The sequence below is a fragment of the Mustela erminea genome, chromosome 2 (genome assembly GCF_009829155.1).
Source record: "Mustela erminea isolate mMusErm1 chromosome 2, mMusErm1.Pri, whole genome shotgun sequence".
Classification (NCBI taxonomy): domain Eukaryota; kingdom Metazoa; phylum Chordata; class Mammalia; order Carnivora; family Mustelidae; genus Mustela; species Mustela erminea.
This window is the reverse complement of record NC_045615.1, coordinates 92,023,057-92,042,227: the sequence shown is the minus strand read 5'-3', so window position 1 is coordinate 92,042,227 and position 19,171 is coordinate 92,023,057. Positions and strand designations below refer to the sequence as shown.

Sequence of the window (19,171 nt, the reverse complement as noted above, 5' to 3'; positions counted from 1 at the left end):
CGTCTTAGATCAGTGGAGATTGCTACTACACAATATTTTAACTGTCACAAGTTGTGCTCTGGAATTAGGTTACCCCACATATCTCTAAATCATCAATTTATGGTATTCAAATTAAGTGTGAGAATGAGATTACTTATAAATAGCTGAATGCTGTCTATGCATGTTACACAGAGCAAGAAAATATAGTCTACATTAATAAAACAGTTTGGCCTTTCCCCTGGCTGGCAATACAGAGGCCACATGATGCCCAGAGTTACTGTAAAAGACATGAACCAGCAGGTGTTTGTCAGAGCTCTGGCAACCTTCCTCAAAAAGGCTAGGAAGCTGGAAGTCCCTGAATGGGTAGATACTGTCAAACTGGCTTACAATGAGAACCAGTTCTACAAAGGAGCTGCTTCCACAACACAGCACCTGTACCACCAAGGTGGCACTGTGGTCAGCTCCTTGACCAAGACCTATAGGGGATGTCAGAAATAGGGTCATTCTAGCAATTTCAGCAGAGGCTCCAGGAGTGTGGCCTGCATGGCCCTCCGCCCTAGAGGGGTTGAAAATGACAGGAAACGATGGATGTGGGGGTGGCAAACTGACATCTGAGGGACAGAGATCTAGATAAAATCACCAGAGAGGCGGCAAATGCCAACAAGAAGCATTAGAAAAAATGCTGGGTTAATAAATCACCTCACTTGTAAAATAGATAGATGATAGATAGATAGATGGATGATAGATAGATATATGATAGATAATAAATGATAGATGATGGTGATAGAAAAGATAAAATTGCTTGATAAAGGCAAAAATTAGTGTATTTTTCAGGTTGGCAAATATTATTTAAATAATGGAATGATGAATTTACAAGCAGGATAGATCTGTAATCCTATTCTCTCTACCTCATATGTATTCAAACGAATGTTTTAAATAAACACCTGTCCAACATGTGGTTACTTTGTAAGAGCCATGATTTTTCCCTAAAGTTCTTTAGCAAATTTCTTTTAATACAAAATCTGCCTTGTGGCTTTGCATAATAATCAAAGCAAACAAAAATATTATTCTTTAGGCATATGCCAAGTGATGAGAAACAGCCTCCTCTACTCCCAAGCTAGGATAAAAATACTCACCTTTTTGCAGGTGTAAACTAGCATTGCCAACTTTAAATGAAGCTCATTTGAAAGTTAGTATATATATAAACCATTAGTATAATGGAGCAATTAACACTATTCTCAGGGAAAATGAATAAGTCGCTGATACAAGACTTTGTAAATGCTGTTACTAAGCACAGAGTAATAGAATATATATTATATAAACATATCAATCTATATGAGTGTATGGATGACTGGAAAAACATACACACATACACACACACACACGCAAATGCTATATATGCCATTTGGCAGAGTTCTGCTAATTCTCATTTGATGATACATGGATAAGTGGGAAACAACATCTGCTATAGTTTATTTCTTTTTGTGAATGGTTAAAGTAACCCTCCTTTTGAAAATGAGTTTATACTTTGTCCTTATATGTCTGGCCCAATGACAATGTAAACCTTTTTTGCTCAATGTTCTGGCTAAATGGTATAGGCAAATTGAGATGGTGGAGTATGGCACCAATGGTTCTTACAGGGTGATGATATTGTTTATAGGAAGAGCAAAAAATATGTCTATCAGAAGGTCTATGAATGAGACATCAGACTCCAGTTCCCAGTTCTTGCTTTGGAGTTCTGCCTCTATTTATACAAGAAGCATCTGGCAGTGAAAAAAAAAAATTTTTTTTCTAATATAAAATCTAGAGGGAATGTTCTATTTAATAGACAAATTCTTACAGTAGAAAAATAAGAACCAGCCTCTTTTCTTGCTACATTGGGCTTCTCTCTATAACAGACTATGACAAAAAGTAAAAAGGAGATTAAAAGGCTGAGGGTTTGAACAGTCTTCTGGAGACAAATGTAGGGATATGAAGTAGCTCTCTCCAAATAAAAGAAAAGAAAACACTTTCAAAAAACAGTAAAAATTAAAGGATCTCTCCTCATAGAGATGATTAACAGAGAGAAAAGAAACAATAACAGTATGAGAATTGAATTCACTCACTGGAATTCATGAATATTACAAGGATACCTTTTAAATGCACAATACCCAGGAAAGATCAACCTGAGTGAAGTAACAGTCTCCGTGGTGACTAGCTGAAGATTGAGAACCATTATAATGTAAACATTAAAATAAAAGAGAGTTTATTTTTTACCCCATACGTAAAATTATTCACTATTTACATATCTTTAAGAATCACATGAAGAATAAAAATCATCTTTAACCCAAAAGACTAGTCCTTTTTCTTAAATTTATTTATCTATTTTAGAGAGGGAGGGAGTGGGGGAAGGACATTGGGAGAGACTCTTAAGCAGATTCCCCACTGAGTGAGGAACCTGTCAAGGGGCTCTGTCCCATGACCTTGAGATCATGACCTGAGCCAAAATCAAGAGTTGGACACTCAACCAACTGAGCCACCCAGGTGTCATGCACTAGTTCTTTTTTAAACTATCCCTATTTATAAAATATTTGTATTGCTGATTTTTTTAAATTTACATAGAGATTTTGTTGTATCTTTTAACATTTTATTTATTTATTTGACAGAGAGAGAGAGATCACAAGCAGGTAGAAAGAAAGAGAGAGGGGGAAGCAGGCTCCCTGCTGAGCAGAAGGCCCAATGTGGGGCTTAATCCCAGGACCCTGGGATCATGACCTGAGCAGAAGGCAGAGGGCAGAGGCTTTAACCCACTGAGCCACCCAGGCACCCTTGTTGTATTTCCTTAGTGCATCATGGTCACTGTTGACAACAAAGGTATTGTGCCTGTTCAGAATCCTTAGAAAAGGACAAGTTTTGCTGGATGTATGTCCCTAGCTGTTGTGCTGCAGCATAGGGAAATATTGATTGATTATATTGGTAAAATGAAACTGCGCTAAATCCCTGTTTCTATTGGCAAAGGGAAGGGAGATCAGAACTCTAATGAAAAGAGTCAAAAAATGGAATGTCCTCAAGGGAAGGGTTCAGACTTGGTTCCTAAGAGGACTAAGGAGAAAGCTGACAATGAACAAGAACCTACCATTGTCACATCTGTTACTGGTTATTTCCCTTTTCTCAACTTGGCATGATTTCCTCTTTATATCTGTGCCAATAGAGAGATTCTGTTGTTTTACCATTCTCTCTTCTGTTTAGTATTATCATCTGATTTTCCTTTAGGGAAACACTGTTCTGTATTCACAGGCTCTGTATCTTAGATAGAATTGAACTCAAAGCCAGTTCCAGGGGTAAACACATGACCAAAGGGTCAATCACAGTCCCTGGGATTAGTTTAGGAATAGGTCATCAACCAAAAACACAGAAGTTGATTCCAAGACTCACCTGGAACCAGTGGGTATTAGTCTTTCTGCTGAGGCCTTTAATTTAGTATTGTGTAAGTCAGGAGTTTTGGAAACAATATGGGGAGGGAGCTCTCCAGAAGAAAGCCTATGAAGATGAATCAGAACCAAGATATAATGTGTGTAAAAAACCCACAAATTCCTGGTGATACTGCTTGAGAATCTTAATCCAGCTATCCTGGAAGTTAATTCTAAATATTTCAGTGCTAGGAGCAATATACTCCTGTTTTGTTTAAGATAGACTGAGTTGTATTTCTATTACTTGTAATCCAATAATTATGTTAATATGCCATAGAACTGATACAAATAAAGTAAGGTTAAAATATAGAAATTTGTCCCCAGATAAGAAAAAAAAAATCCAAATAAAAATATCAAAGGCACTGGATGGAAACAAAAAGCAAGGAAATTTAGGAGAGAAATCAATACTTGAATAAAGGGAAGGCATAGGGAGAATTTCTTAATTTTGAAGTTTTTAGTCTGAAGGATTCCAGTCTATGCCATATGGGGTAGCTAACTCTCTGATACAAAGCCCACAGTCTTTCAGGTGTCAGGCAATCACAACTGTTGGAAAATGAGGGGGAAAATATCCCAGAAAAAATGTAGTCGCAGATAGGGGGCCTTAAATTCTGGGTAGAAAGTACACTCACATTTCTGACTGGCTTTTGAACCATGCATTTGTGGGGTAGACTTCAAGCAACCTGGGGCAAGAGTGAAAGCACCAAAATGAGATTTGAGCTTCCATCCAAGATAGAGTTTGCAATTTGATTCCAACAAAATTAATTGATTGCTAAAAGAGCTACAAAAATCAATACTTTTTAGGGGAATATAATAGAATGTAGAATTTTCACAACATAATATTCACAATGTCTGGGGATAGTATGAAATTTGAACTTCAATGGAAATTAATATCAAAATACAAGATTGTTGAAATCATACAGAGAAGTTTTAAAGTATTTGTTATAGCTATGTTCATGATTAGAGGAAAAAATTTGTTTTTAATGATTAAAGAAACTAGAAAAATTAGCAAATAAATATAAAGTGTAAAAGATAACTCAAAGAAACTGCTATGAGTGAGTAGGAGTAGGATTCCATAAAATAAATGAAGGATTTGAGAAAATTAGGGGTAGGAAATTCAATATCTATTATGTAGTCTGGGAAACCTATCTCCTTACTCCAACAACATTTAATTATGATCAGTATTTTCAGGTGATTAGTTTATATTTAGTGAACTCTTCATTTAATACATAGTGAGCTCAGCAATCACTGAATACTGTATTCTGTAAACAAATTGTAAGTTCTTTATTACCAGGATAAACTTTACAAAGAAATAATAGGATAAAATTTGCTTAAGACAGAACTTGTCATTTTAATTTTAGTTGTTTTTATATTTTAAGTTGATTTAAATCTATTTTGCTATTAAGTAGAAGATAAATAACTACATATTTTAAAATACCATTAAAGAGGAGAGGAAGCAAGATGGTGGAGGAGTAGCAGACTGAAATATCATTAGGTCCCAGTTCAGCTAGATAGTTATCAAACCATCCTGAACACCTAAAAACACAACAGGAGAAGATAGTTATCAAACCATCCTGAACACCTAAAAACTCAACAGGAGATAGAAGAGATGAAGAGTAATTATTCTAGGAGCAGAAAATTGACTACTTTCTTGAAGATAGGATGTGTGGGGAAGTGAATCCGAAGCAACAGGATGATAAACTGTGGGGGGAGGGACTGGCTCCCAGCAACTGGTGGAACAGTAGAGCACAAAAATCAGAACTTTAGAAGTCTGCTCTACTGAGGGACATTACTCCAGAGGCTAAGCAGGGGTGGAGCCCTCACTGGGATACTGTGGTCCCAGGACCCATGGCATCAGAGAAAGACCGGGGGTATCTGAGTGTGGCAGAGCTGCCAGGTATCAGAGCAGGGAAGCAGGCTACAGAGACAGAGCTGAGGAGTGAGCTCTCAGATATGGGTTACCTTAAACCATGATCCAAGGCATAGTGAATCCACTGCTTTCCGAGCAGAGACTCCAGAAGTGGCAGATCCAGAGATACCTCCTTCTTCCTCCTTCAGAAAGAGTGGCATAGGAGGCCGTGACAGGAATCTGCTGGGTTTGGAGACTCCAAATGGGGCGGTGTGCAAGAGATAGAAATGCTTGGTCACAGGCAGGGTGAACATGAGTGCGATCAGAGACCATGGAGATGGGAGAGATTGACTGTTTTTCTCTGAGGCTGCACTGAGGAGAGGGTCCTTGAACTCTCAGCTCCTCTGGACTGGAGATTGGGAGGCCACCATTTTCATTCCCATCCTCCACAGCTCTACAGAAAGTATTCAGGGAACAAAAGCTCCTGAGAGTGAACCCGAGCAGATTACTTAGCCTGGTCCCTGGCAAGGGTGGTTCAATTCTGCCTTGGGCAAAGACATTTGAGAATCGCTGCAACAGGCCTTTCTCCCAGAAGATCAATAAGAACATCCAGCCAAGACTAAGTTCATCAATCAATAAGAACTGTGGGACTCCAGAGCCAGGGGAAAGCAACACAAAGAATTAGTGGCTTTTTCCCCATAACCCTTCAGTCTTCCAAAGTTAATTGTTTTTTAATTTTTTTTTTCTTATTCTATTTTTTAGCTTTTTCTCTTTCCTTCTTTAACATTTTTAAACTATTTTATCTTAATAATACATTTAAAAAGTATTTTTAAATTGTCATTGTTATAGCTGTATTTTATCCCTTCATTGCATTTCACCTAATTTCTACATACACATAGGGTTTTTATTTTCTTTAAAATTCTGTGAAACAATTTCTTCTAATAGATAAAAATATACCCTAAATCTAGCACATGTCTATGTTCTAGTCTCCAGCCTAATCACATTCTCTCCTCTTTTTTTTTTCTTTTTCCAACCAATTTATCTTATCAACTCCTTTTTTAGAATCTTTTAAAATTTTTATTTAAATAAGATTAAGTCATGGGACTAGTCATATTCCATCCCTTCATCATGTTTACCCTTATTTTTGTATACATATAAGACAATCAATGACACAGGATATCTGAATGAACTAAAAGAAAAAAAACAAGACCCATCGATATACTGTCTATAAGAAACTCATTTTAGACACAAAGACACCTCCAGTTTGAAAGTGAGGGGGTGGAAAACAATTTACCATGCTAATGGGCATTGAAAGAAAGCTGATGGCAATCCTTATATCAGATAAATTAGATTTTAAGCCAAAGACTATAATAAGAGATGAGGAAGAACACTATGTCATATGTAAAGGGTCTGTCCAACAAGAAGATCTAACAATATTAAATATCTATGGCCCTCATGGAAGCAGCCAATTATATAAACCAATTAATAGCAAAATCAAAGAAACACATTGACAATAATACAATAATAGAGGGAACATTAAACACCCCCCTCACTGAAATGGACATGGACAGATCATCCAAGCAAAAGATCAACGAGAAAATAAAAAGGCTTCAAATGACACACTAGACCAGATGGACATCACAGATATATTCAGAACATTCCATCCCAAAGTAACAGAATACACATTCTTTGCTAGTGCACATGGAACATTCTCCAGAATAGATCACATCCTGGGTCACAAATCAGTTTTCAACTGGTACCAAAATATTGGGATCATTCCCTGCATATTTTCAGACCACAATGCTGTGAAGCTACAACGCAATTAGAATAGGAAAGTTGGAAAGAGCTCAAATACATGGAGGCTAAAGAGCATCATACTAAAGAATGAATGGGTCAACCATGAAATTAAATAAGAATTTAAAAATTCATGGAGACAAATGAAAATAAAAACACAAGTGTTCAAAATCTTTGAGACACAGCAACGGGGGTCCTGAGAGGAAAATGTATAGCAATACAAGCCTTTCTCAAGAAACAAGAAAGGTCTCAAGTACACAACGTAACACTACACCTAAAGGAGCTGGAGAAAGAACAGCAAAGAAAGTCTAAACCCAGCAGGAGAAGAGAAATAATAAAGATCAGAGCAGAAATCACTGAAATAGAAACCAAGAAGAGTAGAACAAATCAATCAAATGAGGAGCTGGTTCTTTGAAAGAATTAATAAGATTGATACGTCCTTGACAGAATTATCAAAAAGAAAAGAGAAAGGACCCAAATAAATAAAATCATGAATGAAAGAGGAGAGCTCACAACCAACACCAAAGAAATACAAACAATTATAAGAACATATTATGAGCAACTATATGTCAGTAAATTTGACAATCTGGAAGAAATGGATGAATTCCTAGAGACATATAAACTACCACAACGGAACAAGGAAGAAATAGAAAAACTGAACAGACCCATAACCAATAAGGAGATTGAACCAGTCATCAAAAATCTCCCAAAAAACAAGAGGCTGAGGGCAGACAGCTTCTCAGAGGAATTCTACCAAACATTTAAAGAAGAATTAATACCTATTCTCATGAAATTGTTCAAAAAATAGAAATGGAGGGAAAACTTCCAAACTCATTTTATGAGGCCAGCATTACCTTGATCCCCAAACCAGGCAAAGACCCCATCAAAAAGGAGAATTACAGGCCAGTATCCTTAGTGAACATGAATGCAAAAATTCTCACCAAAATACTAGTCAATAAGATCCAACAGTACATTAAAAGGATTATTCACCATGACAAAGTGGGATTTATTCCTGAGCTTCAAGGTTGGTTCAACATCCACAAATCAATCATTGTGATACAATACATTAATAAAAGAAAGAACAAGAACCATGACACTCTTAATAGATGCTGAAAAAGCATTGGTCAAAGCACAGCTTCCTTTCATGATCAAAACTCTTCAGTGAGTAGGGATAGAGGGTATGTATCTTAATATAATCAAAGCCATCTATGAAAAACCCACAGCAAATATCATTCTTAATGGGCAAACTATCACCACTGCTATTCAACATAGTACTAGAAGTCCTAGCCTCAGCAATCAGACAACAAAAAGAAAGAAATGGAATCTGAATTGGCAAAGAAGAAGTCAAACTCTCACTCTTTGCAGATGATATGATACTTTATGTAGAAAACCCAAAAACTCTACTCCAAAACTGCTAGAACTTATACAGGAATTCATTAAAGTTTCAGGATATAAAATCAATGCACAGACATAAGTTGCATTTCTATACACCATCAGCAAGACAGAAGAAAGAGAAATTAAGGAGTCAATCCCATTTACAATTTGCACCCAAAACCATAAGATGCCTAGGAATAAACCTAACCAAAGAGGCTAAGAATCTGTACTCAGAAAACTACAAAGTACTCATGAAAGAAATTGAGGAAGACACAAAGAAATGGAAAAATGTTCCATGCTCCTGGATTGGAAGAACAAATATTGTGAAAATGTCTATGCTACCTAAAACAATCTACACGTTTAATGTAATTCTTATCAAAATACTGTTCAATTTTTTTTTCAAAGAAATAGAACAGATAATCCTAAAATTTATATGAAACCAGAAAAGACCCTGAATAGCCAGAGGAATGTTGAAAAAGAAAACCAAAGTTGGTGGCAACACAATTCCAGACTGCAAGCTCTATTACAAAACTGCAATCATGAAGACAATATGGTACTGGCACAAAAACAGACACATAGATCAATGTAACAGAATAGAGAACCCAGAAATAGACCCTCAACTCTATGGTCAACTAGTCTTCAACAAAGCAGGAAAGAATGTCCGATGGAAAAAAAACTGTCTCTTCAACAAATGATATTAGGAAAATTGGGCAGCCATGTGCAGTAGAATGAAACTGGACCATTTCCCTACACCACACACAAAAATAGACTCTAAATGAATAGAAGACCTCAATGTGAGATAGAAATCCATCAAAAACCTTGAGGAGAACACAGACAGCAACTTGTTCAACCTCAGCTTCAGCAACTCCTTCCTAGAAACATTGCCAAAGGCAAGGGAAGCAAGGGCAAAAATGAACTATTGGGACTTCATCAAGATCAACACTTTTGCACAGCAAAGGAAACAGTCAACAAAACCAAAAGACAACTGACAGAATGGGAGAAGATATTCACAAATGACATATCAGATAAAGGGATCCAAGGTGTCCAAAATCTATAAAGAACTTCTCAAACTCAACACCCAAAGAATAAATAATCCAATCAAGAAATGGGCAGAAGACATGAACAGACATTTCTGCAAAGAAGACATCCAGAAGGCCGACAGACACATGAAAAGGTATTCCACATCACTCGACATCAGGGAAATACAAATCAAAACCACAATTCTAACACCAGTCAGAATGGTTAAAATTAACAAGTCAGGAAAGGACAGATGCTGGTGAGGATGCAGAGAATGGGTAACCCTCCTATGCTGTTGATGGGAATGCAAGCTGGTGTAATCACTCTGGAAAACAGAATGGAGGTTCCTCAAAAAGTTGAAAATAGAGGTACCCTATGACCCAACAATTGTACTACTGGGTATTTACCCTAAGAATACAAATGTAGTGATCCAAAGGGGTACGTGCACCAGAATGTTTATAGCAGCAATGTCCACAATAGCCAAACTATGGAAAGAACCTAGATGTCCATCAACAGATGAATGGGTAAAGAAGATGTAGAGTGTGTGTGTGTGTGTGTGTGTGTGTGTATGTAATGGAATATTATGCAGCCATCAAAATAAATGAAATCTTGCCATTTGCAATGACATGAGTAGAACTAGAGACTTAAGGCTGAGTCAAATAAGTCAGTTAGAGAAAGACAATTATCATATGATCTCTCTGATATGAGGAATTTGAGAATCAGGGCGGGGGTGTTGGGGGGTGGGGAAGGAAAATAATGAAACAAGATGGGATTGGGAGGGACAGAAACCATAAGAAACTCTTAATTTCACAAAACAAACTGAGGGTGCTGAGGGGTGGGGGGGGTAGGGAGTGGGTGGTTGTGTTTTGGACATTGGGGAGGGTATGTGCTGTGGTGAGTGCTGTGAAATGTGTGAGCCTTATGATTCACAGACCTGTACCCCTGGGGCAAGTAATACATTATATGTTAATAAAAAACAATTTTAAAAATACCATTAGAGAAACTAATTTTAAAATGTCCAAAATATGACAGAACAAAAATGGTAATGGAATTTCATTCTCCTACAGCATAGAAAACACTTTTGCAATTTTCTGAAAAAAAAAAAAATTTAACAGTTCCATGGGAAAGGCAAAGTACCATGGTTATAGAACATGTAAGCATTAGAATCAAACAGATATAGATTTAAACTCCAGATCTATTATTTATTAGCTATGTGAACTCAGGCAAATTCCTTAGCTTTTTGACCTTCAGATAACTCATTCCAAAATGAAAATTTTGACATTACCAGTTTCTTTTTTCCTATTCTAATGCTTATTAATTTCTCAGGTTACATTTAGCTACATTAACTGATACTAGTGGTTATGTTTATTATTGTCTCTCATGATACAGTATAGACAATTATTTGGAAATACTTTATTGACCAGTGATAAAAAAGTTTATTATTTTAAAAAGAGGTCAGTTTGAAGATAAAATAAGACAAACCTCTTTTCTTTACACCAGAGTGTATAGCAAGCCACTTTCATTATGATGCTGTCAATAAACTGTTGTATTCTTTGTGAAGAGGAATTCACTATATTTTTGCATTAGTAAGAAGGATGGCAATAGTGAATTCCGTTTCAACACAGGTATTTTCAAATATATGTGGTTTTTGTCTAGGTTTCTAAGCTATTAAAAAGACACAGTTCAGTTTGTATCATTCTTTGCAATATTAATCTTTTACACATTTCTTTTTGTCTTTGAATACCTGCCTTTTTTAAATCTACTGAATAAATGCAACTTATAAATAATCCTGGTTCCACTTTCTTCTATAACATGGTCTTGGCTAATTCCCTAGGGATTCACCCATGTGCCTCCACTTTGGAATGATTTACAATATTCTACTTCCCTCTTTGCCAATAACTTCAGTGTGCTGTTATTCCTCCATCTGGTACGGTAAATAGAGAGTTGTTCTTTTCAAGAACATTCATAAATGGAAAAGCCAAATTTCTCATTCCTCCCCCACACCCAGAAATTTTAAAAAAGAATTAGTAGTCTACTGAAAATATACAAGCTGTTTGAGATTTTCAAAATTCTAGCTATAGTATTGAAATGACATTCCTTCAATTATGTATGAATCATCATTTTTGTAGAAGGAAAAGGGAGACATGCAAAAGAATATAGTACTTTCTCTGTGAAATGACCTAACAGCTCTGCAACTCCCCCAGTGTGTTAGTTTCTGCCTTAGAACTCTTCAAGAAAATAAAATAGATCATTTATCCCTGCCTTCAGATTGGATGATTGGCTCTTGAGGTCTTCTGAGGAACCTTTGTGTAAATAAGAAGCATAGGTGGCAATGAAATTGTCTTAATCATTAAAAGGAAAGCAAAGATTGAAATTGACCCTAAAGAATGACTATTTCAATAGCTTGACTCTGTGCTCATAGGCTGGGTGAACTCTAGACAGAATGGTAGTAAATTTTTATATCACCATGACAAGGCAGTACTTAAAAAGATCATGAAAGCATGCAGCAGCAATTTTTAGAATATTTTTGTGTCCATTGGAAGTCCCCTGCCTGTTATATATGAAACAGTTGAAAAATATTCTAATCATATGCACATACATATGTGCATACATACATACACACACGCTGTATTATCTGTATATGGATATATATTAACCACGTGTGGCATGATTGAGTTTTATGAGTCACCACTTTTTATGAGCTGAAATTATTCAAGTGCATTTTCTGCTCAATGACAGTGCCAAAAATTATTAAAATAGAAATAAGAGCATTAATTCACAGAATGGAATGAAAGCTACAAATATAAGAATAATGATATAAGTATAGTAATGATTACAAAAGTATAATTATGAAAATATAATTATGAAATTATAAACGTATAGAAAATGGCATTATAATTATAAAAGTATAACACATAATTTTAATGAATTTAGAAATAATTGTTTTATTTTCCTCATAAAAGCACCTCATGCTTATTACCAAAACATTCCAATGATACAGATTCATAACAGATAGGTAAAAATCCCCAATAATCTTCTCTACGTAAAGTACATCACTGTTAATAATATGATTCATATCTTTCCTGACTTTTTTATTAGCACACAAGTATATATATTATCATTTTAAAACCAAATGAGATCAAGCTGTAAGTAATGGTTCTCAAAATCTTTTGAGAAATGAAAGCTAAATATACACACATATATGCACATGAGCACACACATAAATAACCATTTTTTAAATTAAGCAGGGTTTATATACTGATGTACAGCACACTATGTTTTCTTTATCAGTATATGAATATCTTATTAATTTTTCAGCAGGTAGTATTGTGTTTTATTCTATGGCTAACATAGAAAGTATTTCACTAATATCAGTGACAACTTAAGCCATGTATATTTTTATTTTGAGTTGCTGTATATTTAAAGGAGAGTATATTCAAAATTTTGGTATTGTCAAATCCCCTAAAAAGACTGTATGACTTCAGAAATGCGTAATGTGGTCTACTTCTACATATCTTCCTAACATCAGTGCATCGGCCATTTTTCACCTTTGCTAATTGGATAGGTGAGAAATACCTCAAATATATATTTTATAAATCTATGTATATTTCTCATATTATTATGAAAATTGAGGATCTTTTTAGGGTACCTGGGTGGCTCACTCAGTTAAGTGTCCAACTCCTGATCATGGCTCAGGTCATGACCTCACAGATGTGAGATGGAGCCCCATGTCTGGCTCCAGGCTCAGTGTGGAGTCTGCTTGAGATTCTCCCTCCCTCTCTCTACTCCTTCCCCCTCTCATGCTCTTTCTCTCAAATAAATAAAAATCTTTAAAAAATACCCTGAGAATCTTTTTATGCTTATTTAGTTATTATTACTTCTATAAATTTATTTTTATCTATTTTTAATATGAATTTATTTAAAAAATGAAACACAGATCATCTGATTTTCTACATAAAACTTGATCTGATAAACACAACACTATTTTTCACTGAAAGTGGATCATTAAAAATTTGTTATCAGTTAATTAAGTGAACATTCATTTGTTAAAAAACATTTATTAGGTACTGATCCTTCCTTAGAAAGGTATTAGGTGCTGAATATACAAATATAAATAACTCTAAATGGCAATTAGGTGAGCCTCTCTTGAAAAACTGATTTTTCACATTATTCAAGGAAAAGTAACTAATTACTGAGTTGCCTAACAGAATCTAAGGAGAAATACAATATTTAATTTTGACCTTTTACTGATGTCCTATAGAAATCAAGTCTCAAACATTGTCTGCTGCCCTCTACCTTCATCAAAATGTATTTTTTTAAAGATTTTATTCATTTCTCAGAGAGAGATCACAAGCAGGGGAACATGCTGAACAAGGAGCCTGATGCCAGGATGGTAGGATCATGACCTGACCTGAAGGCAGATGCTTATCTGACTGAGCCACTCAGGCATCCCCGTGGAAATGTCCTACAACAGGAGATTATGCACACAAGAGGAGATCTGAGTGATGCCTATGCATGGCTGCAGGGAGCTATCTCTCACCTTTTGTTGGTTGTATCCTGGAAAGGTGTGAATGTCTGCAAGTTCAAAACAAAGTAGTTAAAGTCAAACCTCACTGGGGGACTGGAGTTATAGTAACAGTCAATGACAAGGAAGGAGAAATCAAGAACTCTAAGATTGAACACATGATTATTTATACAGGTTAACAGGTAGTAGTTTGCCATTCTAGAGATAAGCCTGGGAAATATTTATGATGGTCTCAAGTCAAGCTTATATGGGTGAACCTTACAGAAGATCATGTAGATAGAAGTTGACATGTGACTCTGTTGGGCAGTTTTAATATCTAGTTCTAAGTGCAATCTAGACATAACTAACCTACTGACAATTCCATTCTAAACATTTTTTCTTTTGCCTTCTAGTAGAAACAAGTTCTCTTCCTATTGTCTTATCTATGGTTTTGGAGCAAAGTGATGGGAGTGGGAGTATGGTAAAAAAGAGAGCAAAAAGCCCAAGCCTGTTCTGTGGTATAAGTGAAGGGACACTGGGTGTGATGCATAAACAATGAATTTTGGAACACTGGAAAAAAATAAGTAAAACAAAATTAAAAAAAAAAAAAGTTTTAATGCAACAAACAAAAAAGTGAAGGGACCTGTCTCTGGCAGTATTACTAAAAGAATCCATAATCAAGTCTTGAACAGTTTCTCATAGTTACAAAAAGGAGAGTGATAAGTACTTTTGATTCTGAACATGCTATCCAAGCACTCTTTCCCCATTGAGTTGAAGTCACTGCCACAACATGAACACCAGGACCTAGTGTTATGTTCATGGGCTTAATTATAAAGAAGACACCAAAACATCTGTGCTCTGCCATTTTACATTATATTAATTTAAGATGACAGCTTCTTTGATGAAACATTTTTTTTTTCTGTTTTACTTGCATGCTGTGCCTCATGGTGATTATTGTAGACATTATTTCACACAGGGTGGTCCACAGTCATTTAACACCTTATATCACATTGGGATCTCTGCATAAGGACTCATTAATTTGGTGGACAGAAGATAAATGCATCTGTAACAATGGCAAGGAGCCAAGGCTTACTCTTCCCAGGTGTTCAGAGAAGTTGCCAGAACCCAATCCATCTTCAGAGAATGACTAACATGGGTTCAAGAGAGGAAGACACTAACGTGAAAGAATGCTGTTTCAAGTAATCATTAAAAATGAAATGGATTTACTTATTCAGATGAAATTCTTTTAAATAAATCTCCCCCAAAAGCTACTAAGTAAAAATCTTGGAGTACTTCCAATTTGGGGCTGATACAGCTTCCTGGAGAGTCTAGTAAATGTTTTGAGGAATCCCATATTAAGGTCATTTTATTATATTTCAGGATTTAACAGCAATGAAAGTACTCATAAAATATACTAGAACTGGAATTCATTTGGAGAAAATTAGAGGGCCTTTTATGTCTAAGAAATGAGATTCTTTGAACAGAAATGTTTTCACTCACATGTTTCTCTTTACTGAGGTCTTTGATATATCTCAAGTGGTATAACTTTTTTTTTTTTTTAACTGTCAATGTGTGTGATGTTTTGAATCAATTTTTGTTTGAGGATCAGGACAACAAAGTTTAGTTCATGATGATTCATTTTCTATGAAGTTGTTGTTGTTGTTTCTAAATGTCTATCCAAAATAAGGCTTTACTTTACCATCATTATAGGGTCATTTGTATGGTAGCTGGTGATGGCCATGAAAAAAGGTAAAAAGTGTCTGATTAGCAAGTTGGCTGATATGGTCTACAAAAATGAACTTTTGAAGATTCTGTAGATTTGTGTATATCTTATAAATATATTCTAAGTCATAAACCTTATTGGAATAATTTTTAGAACATCAAATTAAAAACAACTATCAATTTCAAGCTATTGGGAACATTACATAAATAGAAAGACTAGCACAGCCATATTATGCACAGACATTGGATAGAAAGAGGGAATAAAAATGTTTTGATTTTGAGGAATATATTCTTACTCTTTGCCTCACATTGGAGATATAAACTACTATGTTGCTATTTAAACGTTACTGGGATCAGACATAGTTCTTAAATGTTATAAATGAATCAAGCACTAATGAAAATATTATATTTGTAAAATACCTAACAGTGATGCCCAGGTGTGTATTCTGGGCATCATCCACTTTAAATGTTGATTACATAGTATTTGAAAGAGGGATGTGTGTTATTGTCAAGGGGTATGTATTATTGTTAGCCTTTTTGTTTTGCCTTCACTATGCCTTGGTTAGCCATCAGAATGAAAACTAAAGGATTAGCAATTGCTTACCAAATCCCATGTCTTCCCATGGTATTTGAGAATAAAACTTCCCAAAATTTTATAGCTCACCAACTTCAGTTACTAATTATATTTTAGGCAAATATTTTTACTAGTGAAGAAGTGATACAAAAAAATGACATGATATTTAAAACTTCTTTACCCTTCTCCTTTTAAAAGTACAACCTTTTGAAAAAAGAATTGTCTCTTAAAATATCTCTACTCTTTACTTTTGGAAAACAAGTTCCATTTTTTATGCTGCCAGTTTTATTCTTAAAACTGTATGAAATTGTATAATTTTTTGCTGTATTTCTACCAGAAGAAATGCTCTGGATTATATTGCTTTTGGCTAATAAAAGAGACTAAAATCTAAGTAAGCTAAGAGATGTTCCTCAGATATTTTTCTCTTTCAGAGCTATAGAAGCAGTAATGTAGGCTAAGGATTACAGAGAATTCTGGGGATCAATAGAAAGAAGAAATTCAAGGTTCAAGTAAGAACTGGATTTTGGATACAAAAGCACAATAGTTCTCTTACACTCTGTCATATTTTTATTTAACTGATGTTTGATGAATTCTCACTAGGTATTAGGCAGTAAGTGCTCTAGGAATAAAACTAAGGTTGTATTTTTATTGCTAATTGCTTAGATGAATGAAAGATACAGTAAATATGTATTAAATTGCAAAGATTTTGCATTTGTTGATTGAGGCATTAAAAAAATTCTTTCTATAAATGTTTTAAAATTGAATTGTTAGTCAAATGTAAATTTATTATTTGAGTCATTAACACAACTTAATTAATGAACAATAACATTTATTACTATGATTTTTCTGAAGTCACTTTTCATTTTAAGGATCATTGTAAAGTACCTTCCTCTATATGTATTAAACCTCTTTCTTTTAGTATTTCCCATTTTGATATGTACCCCAACCACAGTCCCTAATCACAAATCCAAACTATTGGAAATCATTTATCTTAGTATGGATGTCAGTTTATAAGTTAGTTGATGTAATTAATAAACCCCTCAAACTTCATGGCTCAATTCAATGTAATCACTTCTCACTCTCAACACAATAAAAAAAAAGGTCATTTTTAAAATCTTTCATCTCCAACTCTTCCTTTTGGTTTCCAAGGTCATTGTGGAGGTCACCTCCATCCAGGAAGGCAATAAGAGTAGAAAGCACAGAAATTTACTCTTCAGTAGCTTTTATGGACCAAGCCTAGAAAAGCATATATGTTTTCTGCCATAATTTTATTAACTAGAATTTTTTTCATGCCTTTAACTGCATAGTGGTTGGAAAATTTAGGCTGCCTACATGCCCAGAAGGAAAATAAAGTAAAATGGATTTTAGTGATTATATGGAAATGTTTACTCCATCACGAAGTCTTCTCCAAAGTTTTCCCAGGTCATTTCCAAATGTCTTTATGCATGTTTAGAATCCTTTGCTCTCTCTCTTTCTCTCTCTCTGTTTCTCTTCCTCCTTTTCTCTTTCTTGCTCCCTCCTCTGAACAATGACCATAGGCTTTTAATTGGGTTTTAAAATAGAATGAATATAATGTTAAAATTTGCTTATAGGAAATGTGCCTTCTTTGTATCCACAATATCTGTTTTATAATATTTAAAGATGGTTTTTAGTAGTAGAAACAACACAATGACACTCAGATATGTGAAAAGAACTCTTTCTTTATACATCTCCAAACAAAAAAACAAACAAACAAAAAGGCTGCCAAATAGGCACTTGCACCCGAAGACTAAGTAATAGTAATTTAGAGCTCTAGGGGAAAGCTTATATATAGCAAGAGGGATGGGGTTAGCAAGGTTTCCATGGTTCCCTATAGATCAGCTCATTTGAATAATTTTTCAGGCTCTGGGGAATGAAGGCTCTCTCTGGTTTTCTGGAACTTGGCCTAGGACAATTAGAACAGGTGTATGATGGCTTCAGTGTGAGAGCTTGATAAGCAAAGTTGGGGTGTGGACTTAATCAGCAACTCATGAAGAAGAATTGGCTGGCCCCTACTCAGGATTTCAAAACTAGGTTAGGAAAATAAAATTATATTTAAATTCCTTATAAAGTCCTTGGTAAAAATAAGTACTTGTTTTTACTTCATTAAATAGAATAGAGTTAATATCCTAGAAAAATATTATTTAACATTATTTTTTAGTTCTTCTGCTTGGTTTTAACATTTAGCTTTGGTCATTCTGATATCAAGATGAATTTGAATAGTTATTACAATATTTTTTATTAGAAATCTATTAGAAGATGGTGTTATAAATGTCAATGTGTTTAATTTTCAATAACCTTTTAAAACTCCAGAAAGGAATAGGGAATTTTTAGATCTGATCATAAGTTGATTCAAGTATTTTTTTGTATCATGTTAGAAAGTGGCTCCAGATTTTCATCTCCGTCATCTGTTGGAGGAAATATCACGTACAAAGTTATTATTCATATTAGTTATAATTCATTTTATGTTTAATCAATCCAAAAATATTCATACTAGGTCTCAACTTACCAAATATTTTGTTTTAGTGCTCATTAGCAATGGAAACAGTCACTTTCTGGTCTCGACATCTGTGAAAAGTAATGGACATGCAAGAGGAAAGCTAAGAGTTATTTTATCGTGCACTATGAGTCCTTGTTTTGACTATTTTTCATTCTTAATCACTTGGGATGCTCTGCACAATTCCATCTGCACTACAGAGCTGGCATGGTGCTCTTCTTGGAATCAATGTGTATTCCTATTATATCTTCCTCATCTTGATAGCAAAGAGAAGAGACACCATTTTCATCTCTCCTAATGCCAGACACCTGCTTCAATTGTCTGGTCTGGTTCATACAATTTAGTCATTTCCAGGATTATTATAAACTTACATTGAGAATGATTCTGGCAAAAGACA

At 34.9% G+C, this 19,171-nt stretch overlaps 1 pseudogene; it reads left to right on the top strand.

Annotated features, from left to right (window-relative positions):
• Positions 1-213: 213 nt before the first annotated feature.
• LOC116583513 lies at positions 214-653 on the top strand (annotated as a pseudogene).
• The last annotated feature ends 18,518 nt before the right edge of the window (positions 654-19,171 follow it).